Source organism: Vulpes vulpes, chromosome 4 (assembly GCF_048418805.1).
Source record: "Vulpes vulpes isolate BD-2025 chromosome 4, VulVul3, whole genome shotgun sequence".
Taxonomy (NCBI): Eukaryota; Metazoa; Chordata; class Mammalia; order Carnivora; family Canidae; genus Vulpes; species Vulpes vulpes.
In genome coordinates, this window is record NC_132783.1 from 129,521,365 (window position 1) to 129,541,773 (window position 20,409).

General features: G+C 40.6%; 1 long non-coding RNA gene across 2 annotated transcripts in view; it reads right to left on the reverse strand.

The window, feature by feature from the left end:
- Positions 1-1,408: 1,408 nt before the first annotated feature.
- The window catches only part of LOC112933540 (uncharacterized), a 70,171-nt gene continuing 51,170 nt past the window's right edge, over positions 1,409-20,409 (reverse strand). The window contains exons 6-7 of one of the 2 annotated variants that reach the window (XR_003237685.2): positions 2,359-2,568; positions 1,409-1,651 (exon numbers count right to left, since the gene is read on the reverse strand). This is a non-coding gene — a long non-coding RNA (uncharacterized lncRNA). Of the gene's footprint in view, positions 1,652-2,358; positions 2,569-16,874; positions 19,239-20,409 lie in introns of those variants that run through there. The other variant, XR_012001284.1, reaches the window with a different exon arrangement.

Below are 20,409 nucleotides of genomic sequence, written 5' to 3' on the forward strand. Positions count from 1 at the left end.
TGATGCCCAATGGTTGAGTTAAACACTAGGTTAGACATTGCTATGGAGGTATTTTGTGATTAACATTTACAATCTATAGACTTTAAATAAAGCAGATTGCCCTCTAAAATGTAGGTGGACCCCATCCAATCTATTGAAGGGCTTAGACTTTAGAGCAAAGACAGGTTCCCTGAAGAAGGAATTTGGCCTCCAGACTGCAACATATAAACCCTGCCTGGGTTTTTAGCCTGCTGGCCTACAGTATGGATTTCAGACTTGCTAGTCACCACAATCTCATGAGCCAATTCCTAAATAAATTTCTCTCTTTCTCTCTCTATATATATGCACACACATATCAATAGGATACATTATATATCCTACTGATTCTGTTCTTTGGAGAACATTTACTAACACAGCATTTGAACACTGTGCCTTTCCAGTAGAACAAGGCCTGCCAGAAACTCCCAGGTTCTCAGGAGGCTTCTCAGTGGAAGAAGTGATCAGGAGCACAGGAATCCATGATAGTCCAAAAATCAGAAGCCTACATACACAGAAACCTGACTTTAACACTCACTTGAGAAGACTAGCAATGAATAAAAGCTCTGAACAGATCATTTTAAGAAAATATCCAAACAGAAAGGGTCAATCTTTATGAGTCAGGATCTGAAGGTGTTTTCATGACCATTTTTAATAATTCAGAAAGTATCTTACATGCTTGACTTTCCTTATCTGGCAGTTATCCCTCAGGAATATAGTCTTGGACTCGATTTTCATTAAATCCTGGTCCTTTGAGATAAATGAAATAAAACACTGGGAGAAGCACATTGTATTCTTCTACCAGAGACTATATGATTTCATAGGAATTTCTTTAAATCCCTGGGCATTGTGCATTTTAAATAATCCATGTCATTCAGCTGATATTAAAAGCAAAGTGAACATCTAAAAATAGTTCAAACAAGAACATCTTCCCTTGATTTTCATGAGCAGGCCCAGAGTTTGAAATGGCATGTAAAGTCTACTGAAAAAAAAAAAGTCTATTTAGGAATAGCAATCAATCATTTTCTTTTCTCTCCTCCCTGTCCCCCTTAATCTTTCTGGCAGATTAATCTGAAGAACTCTGCCCAACCATCTCATTTCCTGTGTGCACACACCCTGTAGACACATACAAGCAGATCATTATCATTCCGGGAGTGATCACAGACCAAATGTTATTTTCACCTTCTCCAGCTTTGCACAGTCTCATTCTGAAGACTCTGGCTGTCAGTCTGTCCTTCACATCTTGGTGGTATTTTTAGCACCATTTCCTTTCAGGTCTGCCTTTCTTCTGTCAGAATCCCCCTGGCAAAGAGATAGCTGCCTTCTAGCTTTTTCTACCTTCAACAGTTAATGTTCAGAGGGAAAATTCTTAAGTCTTAGTAGAGTAGCCTCAGTTATCTGCTGTGTTTGCTAATGATGATGAAGATGAGAAGGAGGAAAGAGAAGGAGGAGGAGGAAAAAGTGGCAATAAAGAAACAAAGATAACTCCAAGTTTCCTGCTGGTATGATTTGAGTCTTGCTCATCTTTGAATTCTTGCCTCTTAACATCATGCCTAGCACAGAGCATGTGCTTAGTCAGTGTTTGAATAATTAAATAGTATAAACAAAAATGAGCATAAATGGAAAAGAATGAATACTGCAGAGAGAGGGGAGAGAAGGAGAGAAAAGGAAGGAAGAAAGAAAAATTAGCTTAAACCAGGAAATATAAGGAGATAGTAAATAAAACACAGTTTCTAGAGTCAGAAAGATTGGTTTGAATCTCATTTCTGGAACTTACTAGCTGTGTCACCTTGGGCAAGTTTGTTAAGCTTTCTAAGCTCCAATTTCCTCACCAGTAAAATGAGGATTATTATAGCACCTACCTCATTGGGTTGTTCTGAGGACTAAGTGTAGTAAGTAATACATGTAAATAACATTCCAAATGTTAATTACTATCATTTCTTTAGCAGCAGCATCAAAGTCACTATTATCTACTGCTCTTGAAACTGGGTCTCTTCTGGAAATATTTTGATTTGGAAACCAATGAAAATTTAGAAGTCCATTTTGTGGATCCTCCTATGTGATACTTAGGAGGAAATTCACCATGTTGGTTTCATGTTCTGACACTGTGGAATACATTAAGAACTTCTGTTGCATCTTGATATTTTAATCAATTAATTTAACATTTCTTTTGAATGCCCAAGGCACAACTTAAGAAGGTGAAGTAGATGAATCTTGTGTCACAGTATTAGTCACATTACAGTCAATTTTATTCACGGAGTTTATAATGGAATGTCTCCTTACATCCCAGAATATTTCCAACAGCCAAACGTGAACAAGCAGAACAGGTGGGTGCTCACTCACCTGGCAAGCAATCACATTTCATTTGCAACAAGAAGGAATTCCCTTTCTGATGACAGATGCACTTTTAGAACACACCTGCTGGGTGGACACTATCTCATAATCATTCAGGGGAACTGACCCAACAACCTTTCCCACACAGCAGGTAAACCTCAGTCCCAGACTGTTCCTCCACATCTTCAAGGAAATGAAGGCAGGGGGATCAGGAAGTTTCTAAGAAAGAGCAGGGGTGGGAAAAACCAAAGGAGTCATTAGAGTCTGTTTTGTTTTTTTTTAAATAAATTTATTTTTTATTGGTGTTCAATTTGTCAACATAAAGAATAACACCCCGTGCTCATCCCGTCAAGTGCCCCTCTCAGTGCCCGCCACCCAGTCACCCCCACCCGCCACCCACCTCCCCTTCCACCACCCCTAGTTCGTTTCCCAGAGTTAGGAGTCTTTCATGTTCTGTCTCCCTTTCTGATATTTTAATCCCATGTCTATCCACCATTTTTTTTCCTTCCCACTCACCCACCCAAGAATAAAATAAATACTTGCTAGAAAAAAAGAAAAGACTAGTGTTGAATCACCATCTACTCATACACTTGTTTTACAAAATCACTACCCTAGGGTTATAATTTTTTTATAGGTGGTTGGCCCTCCTCTTCCCTCTCCTTTCCCATGGAGCAAGCCTAATGATATAACCTTTCACCTCGATCAGAATCATGGGCCCAATTATTTTTGAAGTGAAAGAAAAAAATAATGACCATCTATGTCATGGTACTCAGAGTTTGCAGAATGCAGAAAAAACACATGGCTGTTAGTATTTAACAAACCTTGTTCTAAATCTGTGATTTTTATCACTCCAAGAGCTTCTTTCTTTGAAACTCCAGGAATGAGGCTGAGAATGATAGGGGCTCATCTCAATTGCACTTAATAATTATCATGACAGCATTTGTATTTGACAAATTAAATTCATAAGCAAGGGCTTCTATCTCCATTTATGAGAATTTTAAAAATATGCTACCCAATAAAGAGTAGCATAACAAAAGAGAATTTTCCTTTAACATAGACTGACTGGAAAGGAGTTTATGAATTAAACTTTAAGACCTAAGGCTTAAATGCAGTCAGTCAAACTGGAATTCACTAACTATAAGTTTCCCAGAAAATGCCCATCCTTCTTCACAATGCTAGACAAGATCAGCTTTGGAGTCATAGTTTCAGGGACTTAGTCTGTTCAGGCAGCCATAATGGAAATGCCACAGATTGGTAGTTCACAACAAACATTTATTCTTGCAGTTCTAGAAGCTAGAAGTCCAAGATCAAGGATCCAGCAGATTTGGTATCTGATGAAGAATTCCTGGTTCATGGGTGGCTGTCTTCTTGCCGTGTCCCCACCATGGTAAGAGGGGCCAGGGAGCTCTAGAGTGTCTTACATAGGGCACTAATCCAAATCATGAGGGCTCCACCCTGGGTGTTGGGTTTCAAGATAGGAATTTTGGGAGACATGAACATTCAGGCGATGGCAGAGACTGAGTCCCAGCCCTGAAAGTGTTGGGTGAACTTGAGCCAGTTCACTAAAGTATGTTGCCTAGGATGCCTGGGCGGCTCAGCAGTTGAGCGTCTGCCTTTGGCTCAGGGCGTGGTCCCAGGATCCTGGATTGATATCCAGGTCCCATATCAGGCTCCTTGTGGGAAGCCTGCTTCTCCCTCTGCCTGTGTCTCTGCCTCTCTCTCTGTCTCTGTGTCTCTCATGAATAAATAAATAAAATCTTAAAAAAAAAAAAAAGTATGTTGCCCATTCTTTCCATCTGCGAAATGTAGATACTGCCCACCTCACAACACTGTCACAGGAACTAATGATTTCATGTGTGAGGGCATCTAGTAAACCAGCAATGATCTTTCAGCTAGAGCAATTGGGGAAGGCATCATGACAGAGAGAGGCTCCAAACTGAGCCTTAAAAAGGAGCAGGGTCTCAATAGGTAAGAGAATGGGAACAATGTGGCAGGTAATCATCATGACAGCAGCAAAGACAACACAGGTACAAGAGGTGAATCAGACTAATAGCGGTAGGGCAGAGTGCTGGAGTCATGGGAAAGAGGCCTTTTTTTTAGTCCTTCTGTCTGAATGTCCACAAGAATCTTGGGATTAATATTTTACAGAGTTGCATTTTGCATAAAAGTTTGATAAAAAAATAAACCACACAAAATGCTAATTTTCTATAAGATATACATTTTCCTGTCCAATTTTTTTGACAAGCTGTCTTCCTCATAACTATGCAGCCTCTAATCAATCCCTCAAGTCACTTAACCAAAGGTTCTCAAAGTAAAGTCCCCGGGCCCACAGCAATGATCACCTATTATGGTATGGGAAGAATAAAGGCCCCCCAATGATGTCCACATCCTAATCCCTGAGACCTAGGAATATATGTCTCACAGCAAAGAAGAATTAAGTTTCAGATGAAGTTAAAGCTGCTAAATAGTTCACTTTAAAATAAAGAATTATCCATGTGAGCCCAATGTAATCACAAAGATCATTAAATGGGTAAGAGGGAAGCAGAAGAGTGAAGAACCAGATAGAGAGCATGGTGAGACTCAACCAGTCATTGCTGGCTTTGAAGATGGAAGATAGCCATGGATGAAGGAATGCGAGCAGCCTCTAGAAACTAGAAAATGCAAGGAAACAGATTCTTCCCATAGGACCTCCATACAACCCTGCCACACCTTGATTTTAGCCTGCCCAGACCCATTTTGGACTTCTGTCCTGCAGAACTATGCAATAAAAAAAAATGTTTTGTTTTAAGCCACTGAAGTCCTAACAACTTGTTATAGCAGCATAAGAAAACTAATACATCTGGAAAGTTGCTAAAAAGGCAAATTCTCTGGCCACAACCCAGACCCACTGAATCAGAAAATCTGAGGGTGGAGCCCAGAAATCTGCCATTAAACAAGCCCCTGGGGATAATTCTAGTGCACACTAAAGTTTGAGAGCCACTCACCAGACTAAGCAAACACACTCAGACACTGATCTCCAAGAAAAGTCAACACTAACAATTAATGACTTGATTAGCCATGATAAAATCTACTAGTGCCATGTCCGGCCTTAACAAGTATAGAATAGGAAACCCAACCAAATCATTGCTGATTCAGATTCCTTCTGGGCTCAGGGTCCTCACTTGGAATAACAGCGATGAATATGCCCTAGTCCAAAACCTACCTGGAAGCTCCTTTTAAAATTCATTTCTGATTCTAACATGACTTGTAACAAGGGTGAAGTAATTTGCCTCTCTCTCACTAAACTTGAGTAAGAGGGGGGAAATGTGGGTGGGTGAATGTCCAAGTAAATTGGAGATGTATGATGACATCTTCCAAGAAAGAGAGGCAGACTCGATATACTCATAGACATGGAGGAGTGGGTGTTCTTATTGTCCATGAAGCTGGTCCCTCCATCTTGAGCCTAAGTCTTGCCCACTCCTCTTGCCACAGCACTGCTAATATCTCCAATGATAAGGACCTCACTACCTCCCGTGACAAACTGTTCCATTCAGAGAAGGCTCTAATTCTGAAATCTAAGTTCCTTTCATCTGGCAGCTGATTTTCTTTGGCCCTCATGCTTCATTTCATATTGGCCTACACTGAATTATTTGAAGTCTCAGGTGTACACTCACATGCAAGACTGAAATACAGCTAGTTGCATCCTCCATTGAGTACATCGGCTTGTTTTCTCAGCACTATTAGCCTCTACTGACCTCAAAGGGAGGCATGTGTGTAAGCTAGGCAGGAGGTAGACATGGACCCGGTTAAAGGCAAAGTGCTTTAAAAGCCTTTGATGAAAGGCATTAAGGCTTGAAAGGGTTGTTTCTGAAATACTACACCTCCCTTTTAAGAACTCTTAAGATCTGGAGGGTGATACTCTCTCACCCCAGAAGAATTCAAGCATGAATGTTCTTAGAGCCTCCAATTAAGAGTCCAATTCCATCTCCCCAGATGCTCATTTCCACCAAAAGTACCTACTTGTTTGTTTTTTTTTTTTAAGGAACATATGAAACAATGCTGAACAATATCTGAGTTAAATAACCACTAGATAGGTGTTGACAAATTAAGGTATTAAAGCCCAATAGCTGTACTTAATACATAGAACTATAAATTAAAAGAAAACCTCAAATCATTCTTGTATTATCTATTAATTAATCCAACTGTTATGTGCATCTATTATGTGCCAGCCACTAAAATAGGTACTAGAACATGATGATGAACTAGACAGACACAGTGCCTGCCCTCTTAAGGCTTAGAGACTCCATTTAAACATCAGCTCATCTGTTTTCATAAGGTCCTGGGGCATTCAAGGTCAGATGGTTCTATCATTTATAAAGTAATTTAGGAAAATGTGCCTATTGGATTGGAATGCACCTAGATCCTTGAGTCAGATGGCTAAATGATGTTACATATTATTTTTAGAGAAGGGAGTTAAAAACCCAAGATTAAACAGTCTTTGGATTTCTTAGATGCTGCACGTTAAATATGTAAGAGAATCTCATTCTTATTCATTGTTATATTGGTTTCTTTAAGGAAATGATGGGTGCCCAAGAGGGGCTTCTTTAATAGGATGCTTTTTTTTTTTCTTTCTTACTTTATGTTTTGATGTTGATTCCATCTGCACAGAGTTCAAATTTGGTGGCCAATGTCACTGGTTAATCAGAAGTATTGTGAGCCCACAGTATTGCCTGGGATCTCTACCAACCTCTGGGGACTGGCTCCCCTCATTCCACTTTTAGTAAAAAGTATGAACTATCAATAGCTGTCATAGTATTAGCTCTTACCACTACCCCAAATGCTGACATCATCTGGATTCGCCTATAAAGTCAATCCTGGAAGATTAGAAGATGCTTAAGACATAAAAACTCTTCTATAAAAAACAAAAGAACTGCTCTTCTGGATCAGGATACTAGCTGTGACAGAGATCCCGAAAAGCATCTTATGGAAGGACACAGTGTGAAGGACTTTTTGATGTGAACTCAAAAAGTCAGATCAAAACTAAAAAAACAAAAACAAACAAAAAAAAATTAAATATGTTCCCTCCACAGCCAACTCTATCAACCATAAACACATAACTCTTGTAAATTTGTATTTTCAGAGCTTGCTTCAATTCTTCAGTAAGAAACAAAAGTACATTACCCAATATGAAGTGGGACTTTTTAATAGTACGATAAGTTTGCCTTTCAAATAATACTTTAGAAATTCAGAACTTGTGAACTCTTCATGATACTATCCTTTCAGTCTTCACTTTTGTGGGCTAAATAATACTGGCCTTTTCATTCATTTTAATAAATACAGTCCCTGACTCTCCTTGTGCCCTTCCAACTCCTCATCCTTCCCTGTTTACGCTTAGGTTTTATCTCCCCATAGCCTTCTATTCTGCAGCATCTTTCCTTTCTTGTGGTGCAGTGCCTGTGTTCAAATATAGCACAAACCTTGTCAAGGGTGAACCCATCTTTCTCTCCCACAATGGTAAGACAACTCTGTTCAGTTGCCAATATGCCTAAATGATGGCCTAATGAACTTGTTGTATTTTTTAAAAATTTGTTGTGTTTTTTTTTTTTTTTTTTGCAGCCAATGTCTTCATTGGCTCCTGTGCCCTTTTTCAGATCATACCTGGTAATCCAGAACCTAGTAATCCACTTAAACAGTTTATTCTCCCACATATTCAAGACCTTTATCTATTTTGAACAAGAAAATAGAAAAATGCTGAGACTTTCATCATGTTATTCCTTGAGATGGCATCTAGGCTAGAAGAAACAACCAGCACATCAACACCTGGATAGAAGGAGCTTCTTCAAGAAGCTTTTGCACCAAAAGACAGACACAAAATTCATGTAAACATTTTGTAAAAGCAAAAAAAAAAACTAGAAATATACCAAATATCCAGCAACTGTGAAATGAATAAATACAGGGTGGTTATTCACATAGCAGAACATTATACAGCAACGAATACTAATGACCCACATCATGGATGAATCTCCACTCAACACCATGGATAAATATCTAGAGATGTGCAGTCCAACTGAACTTTCTGCAATGATATAAATATTCTAGAATATGATGCTAAGCAGAAGACAAGACATGACTCTATTTCTGTGAGGTTAAGACAGATAAAACTAAACAATATACTGATTAGAGATGTATATATGTTGGTAAAACATGATGGAAAGCAAGAAAATATGCAAAATTCAAACTGGTGTCTCAGGGAGGTGGGGGATCCAATAGGAGTAGGGCACACAGGGAGATTCAATAGTTTTGGAAATATTCTTAAGTGGAGGGGAGATCTACAAGTGTTTACATTTTTATTTTTAAGCTGTATGCAGATATTGTACACATTTTTACATGTACTAGAAATTTACAAAATAGAAGGTAAGAGTGCAAAGCAATAAAAAAGGGAGGGAATCCTCATTCCATTAACGGGCTTAAGCAGAATTTCCTTCTAGCACAGTGTTACCCTTTATCTTTCCCATGTCCCCAGAATCCAATCTGCAAGACGTCTCACCATTCCAGGCATCATCTTGCCCTCCTCTGAAGATAGATAGATAGATAAATAAATAAATAAATAAATAAATAAATAAATAAATAAAACTCACATGCAACACCACATCAGGCCTTCCGACCAACAGATCTCCAACTCAGCTTTATGGACTGTCAGTTTATTTAATGCTGCATAGGCAGTGGACAGGGTACTGGATTATAAGAGACCAAGACTGGGGTCTGCTGAAACACTCCCCAGCTTTGATGACTTTGGGCAACTCATTTCATCTCTCTCTCTGCTCAGCCCCTTCAGAAGAGCCCCTGGAGTTAACCAGCGCTGCTCCCTTTTTAAACAGTCTTATGTTGGACTCCTTGGTTTAGTTTCTTTTGAAGATTAGACCACTTTAAAAAAAAAAAAAAGTTCAAAGGCCTCTAGACCAAATGATCACTAAGCGTTTCCTTGCTGGAACATTTCCTTGCTGTGTTTTGTGAAAGCCATATTGGGCTGGGCACTGTTATACAGGTAGATACAAAGGAACTGAAACTAGATCACAAACCTGGCATCTTACAGAAAAAGCCTAACTGTGTATTGTCTAGAATGATGGATTATTCCAGAAGTTCTCTCAGACTTTCCTTGTTCCCATTTCAGAACCCGCTTCTTATCCTATGATCCTTACTTCCAAGCATCTGACAGGAAATCTGGCTAACCAGTTCAATCATTACTAAAGAGAAATAATGCAAGAGGGACTGTGATTAGGGGTATTTTCTTTAACGGGAGGAATTGCATAGGAATTTTCATAGGAATGCCTGGTGGCCCACAGCTCTCTCCTGTGACCCTGTCCATCCTCTTATGTTTCTAGTACTCAGGGGATAGTAGCTCAGGCCCCTTGGCCATTCTGTCCTCAAGTCTTCTTCCTCCACCTGTTCTTGGGTTTCTCTTCCACTCTCCTTGGCCAATCATGTGTTAAGTGTTCCAGATCAGACACTGTCATTTAAACCCCTATCTTCTGGGCATGATGAATTTCAGGTATAGGTAGAGATACAAAGTCAACTCTACCAAGGACTACTTGGCCCATTAAACTCACCGCTGCCTGACAGGACAGCATGGGAGCATGGGAGATTCATCCTTTAGCCAAGGCTTCAACATTACTGTCCTAATAAAAGATTGGCCATTGTATTGTCACCCACTTTGGGCCTCACTCTCTACTTTTAACTCATTCTAATTTCCAAATGAAATGTGCCAGTTGTTGTTCTAAAGAATAATAGAAGGAAATAGTAATTTTTAAAATATACGAACTTGTTATATAGACTTCTAACTAGCCTATAGTTCTTCAAATTGATCATATTAATGAGAAACTTAAGGTTCACAAAGATTTCTGCAAGGTGCAATTCTGATATGAAATCACGACACATGCTCTGGAGAAACAGAGGCTGCCCTTCCTTTTCCTCTCTGCCCTCTTGTACTTCATACAGGGGGAGTGGAGCTGAACTCCCATGAGAACCACACAGCCATGCTGTGTCAATTTCTGACACTCACATTGAGTTTGAAATTAGAAAATTTTAAGTGTTGCCAGTAAAGATAAGTCATTTTCTCTTTGGGAGAAAAAGTCAGCATAGGAAGAAACAAACTGTTTCTGTCTCAGTCATCCCAGCGATCAACAGTTTCTTCAAAACACAAAAATAAGTTCCCTGTCTGCTCCTATTGCAAAAAGGCATCTTCATTTGTTTATAGCATCACTACTAAACATACTGGCTTCCCCACCCATGGTCTGGAAAATAATTCTCTAGGATTTTTATAAACAAGTTGAGTGGAGGAGGCTCAAAATGATCCTCTCTCTAAAGGGAATTATACCCAGCCCCCAAACTCCAGCATGCATGAACTCAGTGCCCAAGGAATTCAAACTAATCCACCCCATTCTCAGTGGCTGGGTCTGGTGGTCCACATGCATCTCCTCCTATCCAAGGGAAATGGGCACCATCTCATTTGTGAGCAGGACTCTACAAACTGGAATCCCTTCCATTTATATTGCCATTAAAAAAAAAAAAGGTAACAAGTAACATTTGATAATTATCATTTTTAAAGAAACTTAACCCATTCTCCCTTGCCCAGTATTCCATACTATACCAGCAGTCCATGGATGGCCATCCCAACCTCATCTCCCACTGCTCCCTAAGCCTTCTGCCAGAACCAAACTTTTTTCTAAAGTAGGTTCCTGTGGAACCCAACATGGGGCTTGAATTCATGACCCTGAGATCAAGACCTGAGCTGAAATCAAGAGTCAGATGCCCAACTGACTGAGTCACCCAGGTGCCCCAGAACCAAACTATCTTAACCTCTATCTCTATGCTTCCCCTTACACAGTTCTGACCTGGATGCATTCCCTACCTTCGGAATTCTTTCCAATGTTCAAAGCCCAAATGCTCACCTCCTCTTTAAAGCCTTCTTAAACATTCCAGGCAGAAATCTTTACTTCTTATAGATGTTTATAGATCTTCTGGCTTCTACTCTTAACTTGCCATTTTTTATGTACTTATTTGTTGGATGAGATTTTTGGTTTATTTGTTTTGAACTTTAAAATAACACCTACCTATCCTAGCCTGAAGTATCTACCTCTACTAGTCTGAAAGCTTCAATGGCTAAAGGGGTGTACAGAAGATGCCTTAAACTTTTGTGGGTCACCTATATATCTACCACTTGTCTTTACACAGAGTGGGTGAATCAACAGTCTGTTGATAATGTTTGAAAAGATTCCAAAGAAGCCCAAAATATGTTGTCAAACATAGGAACAGATCCCTCTTTAACAAACAGCTGATCTACATGTTCACAAAGTATTCCTAAGATTGTTTGAGCCAAATCCCTGGAATTTTGTCTACATCAATTTCATAGACATTAGTAATTTCTCAGTTAAATTCTTACATTTAGGGATAATGGAATAGAGACCCAAAATCCAGCCCAAGTTCTCTCTGCAGAGCTCTAGGTTTGGTCTTCCACCTATATCATGCACGATATCCTGAAGACCTTAGGATTACCAGGATCATTTTGTCCAGGTCAACCCAAAGGGGGTAACAGGAAGCAGATTCATCTTTCCATCTCCCAGTCTCCTAAGAACCCAAGGCCAGACCAGTTCTGACTTGTAGATGTTCAAAGATGGTCCGGTGTCAGATATTTATCTCATTGAATGCTTCCATATCTGTTGCTTCATTGGCCAAATGAAAAAATGAATAACCCATATCTACTTAATATTTGGATAATCACTAGTCCCTATGACTATTACCTAATTTTATCTTTGCTGTTTTAATAAGAATTGGTGCTTATCTAAAGACTTTCTTTGGACCCAAGTTCTCCAACATCCAATAAAGATATAAGTATATATACATCTACCACACAAATAATACCAATGTATCTATCAATATATATTATCAGTAGAAAGTTACCATCTCTGAAGTGCCTGGGTGGCTCAGTCAGATAAGCGTCTGACTCTTGATATCAGCTCAGGTCTTGATTTCATGGTAGTAATTTCTAGCCCCATGTTGGGCTCCATGCTGAGCATGGAGCCTATGAAAGAAAGAAAAAAGGAAAGAAGGAAGGAAGGAAGGAAGGAAGGAAGGAGAAGAAAAAGAAAGAAAGAAAGAAAGAAAGAAAGAAAGAAAGAAAGAAAGAAAGAAAGAAAGAAAGAAAGAGTGAAAGAAAGAAAGAGAAAGAAAGAAAGAAAGAAAGAAGAAAGAAAAAGTTACAATCTCCTAATCTCCTTTCTTGGAACAAATTGTCCATTATTCCTCATTTTTCATATCAAAATATTTTTCTTCATAATAAATTATTAGTCTAAGAGACAGTAGCTGCTAACTTGTTTTTAGTGACATTATTTAACAATATTACAAGTCTGGCTATTCTAGTTCCTCAAAATCAATTCAAAAATTGTACCCACCTATGAAATTCAAAGCTTGGGAACCACTGGCTAGAGAAGGTAGACCTAACTTCAGCATCACATGCTGTCTTTTGCCTTTTATTCTCATTTGTACCTTTCTCAAAGCCATTATTTATTGAGGTACTCATTGGGTACCTGGCACTGTACCTGGGGTTAGGATTACAGACATAGAATATAGATATGGTTATCAGTTTGCCTAAGGTCTAGGGAAGAGGCAAGCAGTTATCCTACAAAAAAGTAGTTTCCATTTTCCAACCATGGTAGGTCTAGAAAAGGACCATATCTGGTCCTTCAGAACTCAACCTTTCATCCTTTTGAAGGGCTCTGTCTACATTAAAGCATTTGTCCATTTTTTTCTAGGAACCTAAAAAATAAAAGTGGTCTGGGCTTCTCTCAACTTCTAAGATGCTCTCCTTTGATGCTCAGTCACCAAGTCCCAGGCTCATTTTGACCTTTAAGTTGCTTTCTTCAGCTTCAGTTAATGTTCAATAAACCAAAACATATCATCCTTTATGTTCCACAATTCCTCTTTAACGGTAGTATGTTGCTCGTGAAATATTTCTCTTATCATCTTTCCTGAAGGAGATTCCAATCAAGACAAAGAAGAAAACAATTAAGGGGTTATTCAAACAAGAAGTACATGGCAGATAATAATCATAAATTAGATAATCAGAAGGAAAAAATTTAATAAGGACAAAAGGTGAAAATGATAAAAGGGCTTCTTGTCTAAAGAGAAAGTAAGCAGTTCCTCTACTCCATCTTCCAACTTCCACACCCCATACCCTGTGGCTAGGGAGATTTTTTCTTGTGACACATCATTTGGACTTCTTGTGGCAAGTGAGAAGGGATAAGTGCAGTGACATGTTAGTAAGCTGGCTTTCTGAAGGAAAAAGAATTGATTTATAGCATTGGAAATGAGTTTCCAGTGGGACAAATATTCTTGCTATGGCCAATTTCAAACTACTAAGTTTAGCAGCCAGAACAGAAAATTCCTAAGTATTTAACTGCGAGTTCTCATGAACTTGTGTAATAGTTCCTACACACACCAGATGAGTGGCATTTGAGAAGTGACTGCTCCAATCCTAGATCCTCATCAGCTGGTAAGAAACTAGACATTTTAGTGGGGCTAGATAACTCCTTGAGTTCAGTGAGAGCAAGCTAGCACATCAGCAAGGATACATTTATTCACTTGTGACAAACCTGAAGATGGGAACCAATGGCATTGGGACCAGAGTCAAGGAAAGATTGATACTTCAAAGAGGAAATGCCCAGGCACTGCTGGGCAGGGAGGAACAGATTATAGGCAAGCTGAGGACACAAAGGGCCACAGAGACGAGTTAGGGGAGAGAGAGAGGGAGACCTCAGGGGTAGAGAGAAGATGATGATGACACACAGAGGTACCCCCCAAAAGCAGCCAACTACAAAATAGGCTCTTTTCACAACTTCACCTTCAACTGATACGCGTTTGCAGAATTGAGTTCCCTGAAAAAGTTTCACTTGGTTTCCAAGGAAAAAACTAGGAAGATATGGTTTTCTGTCCTGTGGTCTGTCCCCCCCAGGAATGTGATTGCAGGAATGTGAACTCAAGCTGATAGCTCCTTTCTACACATATGGAACAGCTTTGGGATGGGAAAAGATTTTTTAAAAGACGGGAAAAAAATCCCTGAAGAGCAACTTGGCTTTTGGTTAATGGGTCTGACGAACAATTTGAGGGAAATAAGAATTGTGGCAAAATGGAGTTTTTAAAATTCTGAGTTGCTCCTTAGAACAGGGCTTTACCATTCAGTAACCAGACAGTGGGTTTCCTGGGCTTGTTAAGGCTATTAATTTGATTACTTTTTATATAAAAATTTTAAACAAAAAATTTTCATTTCAGTAAGTTGGAAAGATAGATAGATGGTAAATTGATAGAGGTGACTATCAAACACTAGGCTTCCCTCCCGCTGCTCCTATTGGTACCTTCCTCTCTCCTGCTCTAGGGAATCCACATTATCCCATCCTGAGTATTGAGAACTAGTGAGATTCTAATCTGAGGCAGATTCAGGCCCATGCTGTGGCCAGGTCCATTAGAATTTTTGTCAGTATCTCTAAGAACCTGTTTGCAAGACTTCTCACTAGAAGTAAGGATTCATGCATTGAAGATTCAGAGACAGAGACACAGTGAAAGAGGCAGAGAATGAGATATATATTTATATAAAGATATTTATATTAAAGAAGTAGCTTACACAATTGTAGAGGCTGGCAAGTCTAAAATTTCTAGAGCAGTCGAGGAGGCCAGAAACTCAGCAGGATCCCTGCAATCCTGAGGCAAAATTACTTCTTCCCCAGAAACCTCAGTCTTTGCTCTTTTTTTTTTTTTTTAGATTTTATTTATTTATTCATGAGAGAGAGAGACACACACACACACACAAAGAGAGAGAGAGAGAGAGGCAGAGACACAGGCAGAGGGAAAAGCAGGCTCCATGCAGGGAACCCAATGTGGGACTCTATCCCAGGTCTCCAGAATCAGGCCCTGGGATGAAGGTGGCGCTAAACCACTGAGCCACCTGGGCTGCCCTCAGTCTTTGCTCTTAAAGCATTTGACTGATTAGATGTGGCCCACCCACATTATCAAGAGAAATCTCCTTTAAAATAAACTGACTGTAGATATTAATCCCTTCCTCCACTATATCTTGACAGCAACACCTAGACCAGTGTTTGACCGAACAGCTGGGCACCATAGCCAAGTTGACTCATAAAATTAACCATCACAGGTGGGATCTGAGCTCAGTCTCTCTGGCCCCTGGCTGGAATTTCTTCTTCACTGCTGCTCTAGTACTGTTGGGTCCCATTGCCAGCATCTGTGGTTGTGTTAGTGTGATAGTTACCACAGTGGCCACCTCATGTCTGTTCTCTGTGACTCCTAGATGCCCCCTATAGCCTCTGGTCCTCTTCTCTCTGATATGTTCTATTGGGAAGAACGACTCTAGCCTCTTTGAAGGTTCAGTTTCTTCAATATTTTGTTCTAATATATGGGCCCACAGGGCAAATACCAACACCTGGAGTGCCTGTCAGCCCCCTGTAAGAACCTTCAAGCATATTCTGCTTCCTCTGTCAAAGGGTAATGTCCATTAGAGATCAGTGTGGGCTCTGGTCTGTATCATCCTTGGCTTAAGACCCAGATGGGGGGAACGCCTGGGTGGCTCAGTGGTTGAGCATCTGCCTTTGGCTCAGGGCGTGATCCTGGAGTTCTGGGGTCGAGTCCAGCATCAGGGTCCCTGCAGGGAGCTTGCTTCTCCCTCTGCTTGTGTCTCTGCCACTATCTGTGTGTCTCTCATGAATAAATAAATAAATCTTATTAAAAAAAAAAACAAGACTCAGATGGGTCTGCCATCCTTTGGAAATTTGCCAGTCAATGGCGCAGAGGGAACATGGAACCATGCCCTGGCTCTTGAAGCTTCTACTGGAAAATGACACTCATCCCTTCCATTCACTTTTCATTGGCCAAAGCACGACTATACGAGCCACAGAAGAGCAGGGGAAGTACCACCCCACCATGTGCCTGGAAGGAGATCACCTGGTCAATGTTCGGTAACTGGCACTGACCACTACCCCAAGTTCTCTCAGCTCACCTGCAGAGCTGATGGACACGCCTCAGTGAGTTGTCGAGTCTTTCCTGGATCAGATCACCAGCCCCTTCTCCCCACTCCCCAGGTGCTTGTGGGTCTCCACCCAGCCAATGCACTCATAACCTTCCTTCTCTCTCCAGTCTTCCTTTTCTCTGCCTTTCCTACACTGCCTACACTCAGAAATGACACTTCAAAGTCAGTGCTAGAATTTTATCATGGAAACATGCTTTGCACAATATTAATAGACAGTGTCTACCAAAGAGAAAGAGGTATTTCCCCAAGATTTTCTGATTCAACACCTTGACTCATTCATTGCAAACCACCCAAAACCAGTGGCTACTGGGTACTTAAAGTGACCATGTGTTTCTAACAACATACAGTTAATGATGAGAAGGAATTCTTAGTTAATGATGAGAAAGAATTATGAAAAAAATGTAAATAAAAGAATGTTCTGATATACAGAATAATTTCAATTTTGTGAAACAAAATATTCGTATGTGCAACTTTTAATGGATAAAAAAATACTTCAAAATAATGGAGGACTTTTTTCTGGAAAGTGAAAGAATTGATTGATATGTTCTCTGGTTTACAAAAGAAGAATGTATGTATATTCCTTTAATTAAGAAAACTTTTTTTTTAAGATTTTATTTATTTATTCATGAGAGACACAGAGAGGAGAGAGAGGGGCAGAGACACAGGTGGAGAGAGAAGCAGGCGGCTCCATGCAGGGAGCCCGATGTGGGACTTGATCCCGGGCCTCCACGATCACACCATGGGCCAAAGACGGCGCTAAACTGCTGAGCTACCAGGGCTGCCGGAAAACTTTTTCAAAATAGTTTTTAAAGGTTTTAAAGTCCACACGGATGGAAGTTTTTCACCTTCTCATTGCCTTTTAATCAGTCTTATAGGCAAGAATCTCCCCCTTACATCTCATTAAACTCTGTTTTACAGGAATGTAAATCTGTTTCATTCTGTCTGGAAAACAAAAAAGGTAGGGATGGGGTTAAGAGAGGTAGGGTGTCTCCCTAGATCACTGGAACTATGCTAGAAAACTAACTAGGGTAATTGTCTCAATTCCCCAACTCCTCCTGTGGCTGCACAGAACCCACCCAGAGGAAGGCCCCCCTCCTCCCCACTGGACTAAGGTCATCTTGGAGGGAATGTGGAGGTGGGGTGGGCTGAGGATGGGCAGATGCCCTGCCCAAAAAGAAGGCACTTCTTCTCCAAGCCTAGACACCGTCCCAGGTCCACACACGCCAAGTCGAGCCAGGGCTTCTCTATACATCATTCTGGATTTATCCCATCATCTGCCAGTCCTCACTGGGCAGAGTGTGTGGCTAGTGAAACTGTGCAGGGGGCAGACTTGTGTTGGTTTTAAAACATGGATGCACCACATACACTTGAAAGGTGGTGCATGGCCCCCATCAGAGTTCGACCAGAGTCAGAAGGCACAAAGGACAACAGCACATTCATGCAATTACTACAAGCTCTGGAGTATTTTTTCTTTTCTCAATTTATTTAGGAACATAATCCTTCCAGCCTTACCTACTTCCTTCGGCCACAAAGAGGAGGCACAAGGAAAGACAGCTGGGGGGAAAAAAGAAGAGGACACACTGGCTTACAATGAATAGTACTAACAGCAAACACTAACTGAGCATTTACTATGTGCCAAACTCTTTCTACACAGTATCTCAATTAATCCTGCCGCAACCTCACGCAGCAAGGATTATGATGGCACATGGTTTAGGGACAAGGAAACAAAAGATCTGCAAGCTCAAGTGCCATAGCGATATTGGTTCAGACCATGGACTCAGGAACCAGATTGCGAGGATATGAATCCTGGTTCTGCCATTTACTGAGGTGTCTGACTTTGGCATGTCATATAACCTCCCTATGCCTCAGCTTCCTCACTGGCAAAATGGGGACGACACATGTACCTTCCTCACCAGGTGATTGTGAGGACTAACACAAAGAATTTAGAAACAGTACCTGGCCCAAGACACCTGGGTGGCTCAGTGGATGAGGATCTGCCTTTGGCTCAGGGTGTGATCCCAGAGTCCTGGGATCAAGTCCCACATCAGGCTCCCTGTAGGGAGCCTGCTTCTTCCTCTGCCAATATCTCTGCCTCTCCCTGTGTGTCTCTCATGAATAAATAAATAAAATCTTCTTTAAAAAAGAGAAGGAAGGAAGGAAGGAAGGAAGGAAGGAAGGAAGGAAGGAAGGAAGGGTACCTGGCCCTTGACAAAGGTTATGAACAAGGGTTTGGTTTGAGTGTCCAGCTCTGGGCCCGCTTCAGTGGGTACAGCCTGGCCACCTCCCAACCCTGTCTGCTGCCCTTCAGGCTGCCCTCAAGCAGCTACAAACATGTTAGATCTGTAGTACCCCTGGGTTTTTAGGCCTCACCTTGGATTTTGATATATATCCAAATTGGAAGCTTAGTTTAAGAGAAAAAAGAAAAGTCAACTCTTCCAGCTGACACCAAAGCTGAATAAAGGAAGTGCAGGGATGATGAGCACTAGTCCAGACAAGAACTTCCTTCCCTTTGCTCAGCCTGGGCTAAATCCACAAGCCTAATTACCATCATTCACATCCCAGCTTCAGTGCTGCCTCAAGTGGCAGATGAAACAAAAGTGTCTCCTCTGTGAGATGCAATAAACCTTTAGGGAACAACAGCAGAATTTGAGAATAAATCTCCAACTCCATCATAGGCCAGCTATATGGCCTGGGGTAAGCTTTTTCAGTTTCTTCGTCTGTGAAGTAGGGATGATCACCTCCATCTGTCACATTGCTGAGAAGGGTAACTGCAGGCATGGTATAGATGAAAGGCCTCTCAGAATTTTCTGTAGTCCAGTCCCTACAGAAATAAAATCACATTAATCATGTTTTTTTTTTTTTTAACTCTCTATATTTTATAATGTTTTGATATGTTGAGGACCAGGCTAACTGGAGAGAGACTGCCCCTCCAGGGTTAGCTAGTTCCTGGAGACAGCTTGCAGTATGACTCTTTTCTACTCCTATGTTGTGCTAAAGTGATGGAGACTGGGCTGTGTTACAAATAAATCATTTTGTTGTTGTTGTTGTTAAAAAAAAAAAAAAACTTGCCTGTGAAAGTGTTCATATATAAACCAATCAACCCAGAGACTTTGCCCCCAACTACCTCCACTCTCTAACTCACACACACTAAGCCAATTTACCCCCTTCCCTCAATCACCCCAGGGCCAGGTACTAGACAACTAGAGACCATCCCTATGGCCCAGAGCCTGTCAAAATTATTCAAACCAGCCAATCGTGATATTTATCCTTCCTTGTAAATGTCCCAAGGTAGTCTGATTGGCAAAGGATACTTATGTATTCTGAATCCTTAATACTCTCAAGATCAAAGATACTGCTGGGAACCAACAGCTATTTACCCAAAGAGGTGGCACAAACCAGAAAGCCAACAGAGCTACAAATGTGTGAAGCCTCATGCTAGATACTTTCATAAAGGTATGTAAGTTCTGCTCTTTGACTTTAAAAAAACATGTAAACTGGTTGTGCAAATGACATTCAACTTCCCCAAATACATGTTTATGATATATATTATACATAGTAGTACATGAGAAATACCATGTGAATGTTATACACTATCAACATTCAGAGTAGCAAGAAAGTGCCAAAATATAAACAAATAAAAGTCAATAGAGAGTCGAGTATAACAGCTTAAAGAAAATGAGAATGTTCTAGGTCCAAGTCCAACTCTAAGGTTCATTTCCATGGCGTTCCTACACACATGGGAAAACTCCCACTTGGCAATTATCAGAAATCAGCCCCTTTGCCTCTCTAGCTGCTATTGCCTCCTTCTTGAAAGCTCTCTCTGGCCTGAGCCTGACCCCTTAGTTGTGGCTATTCCTTCAATGGGCCATGATGTCACCCATACTTCCATGAGGCTTTGAGCATATCTTTATTCCACCATCCATCTACTTCAATGCATCACCTTATAGCTGCCTGAATACTCAGCTGATTCATTCTTGAGGAAACATGTTTCT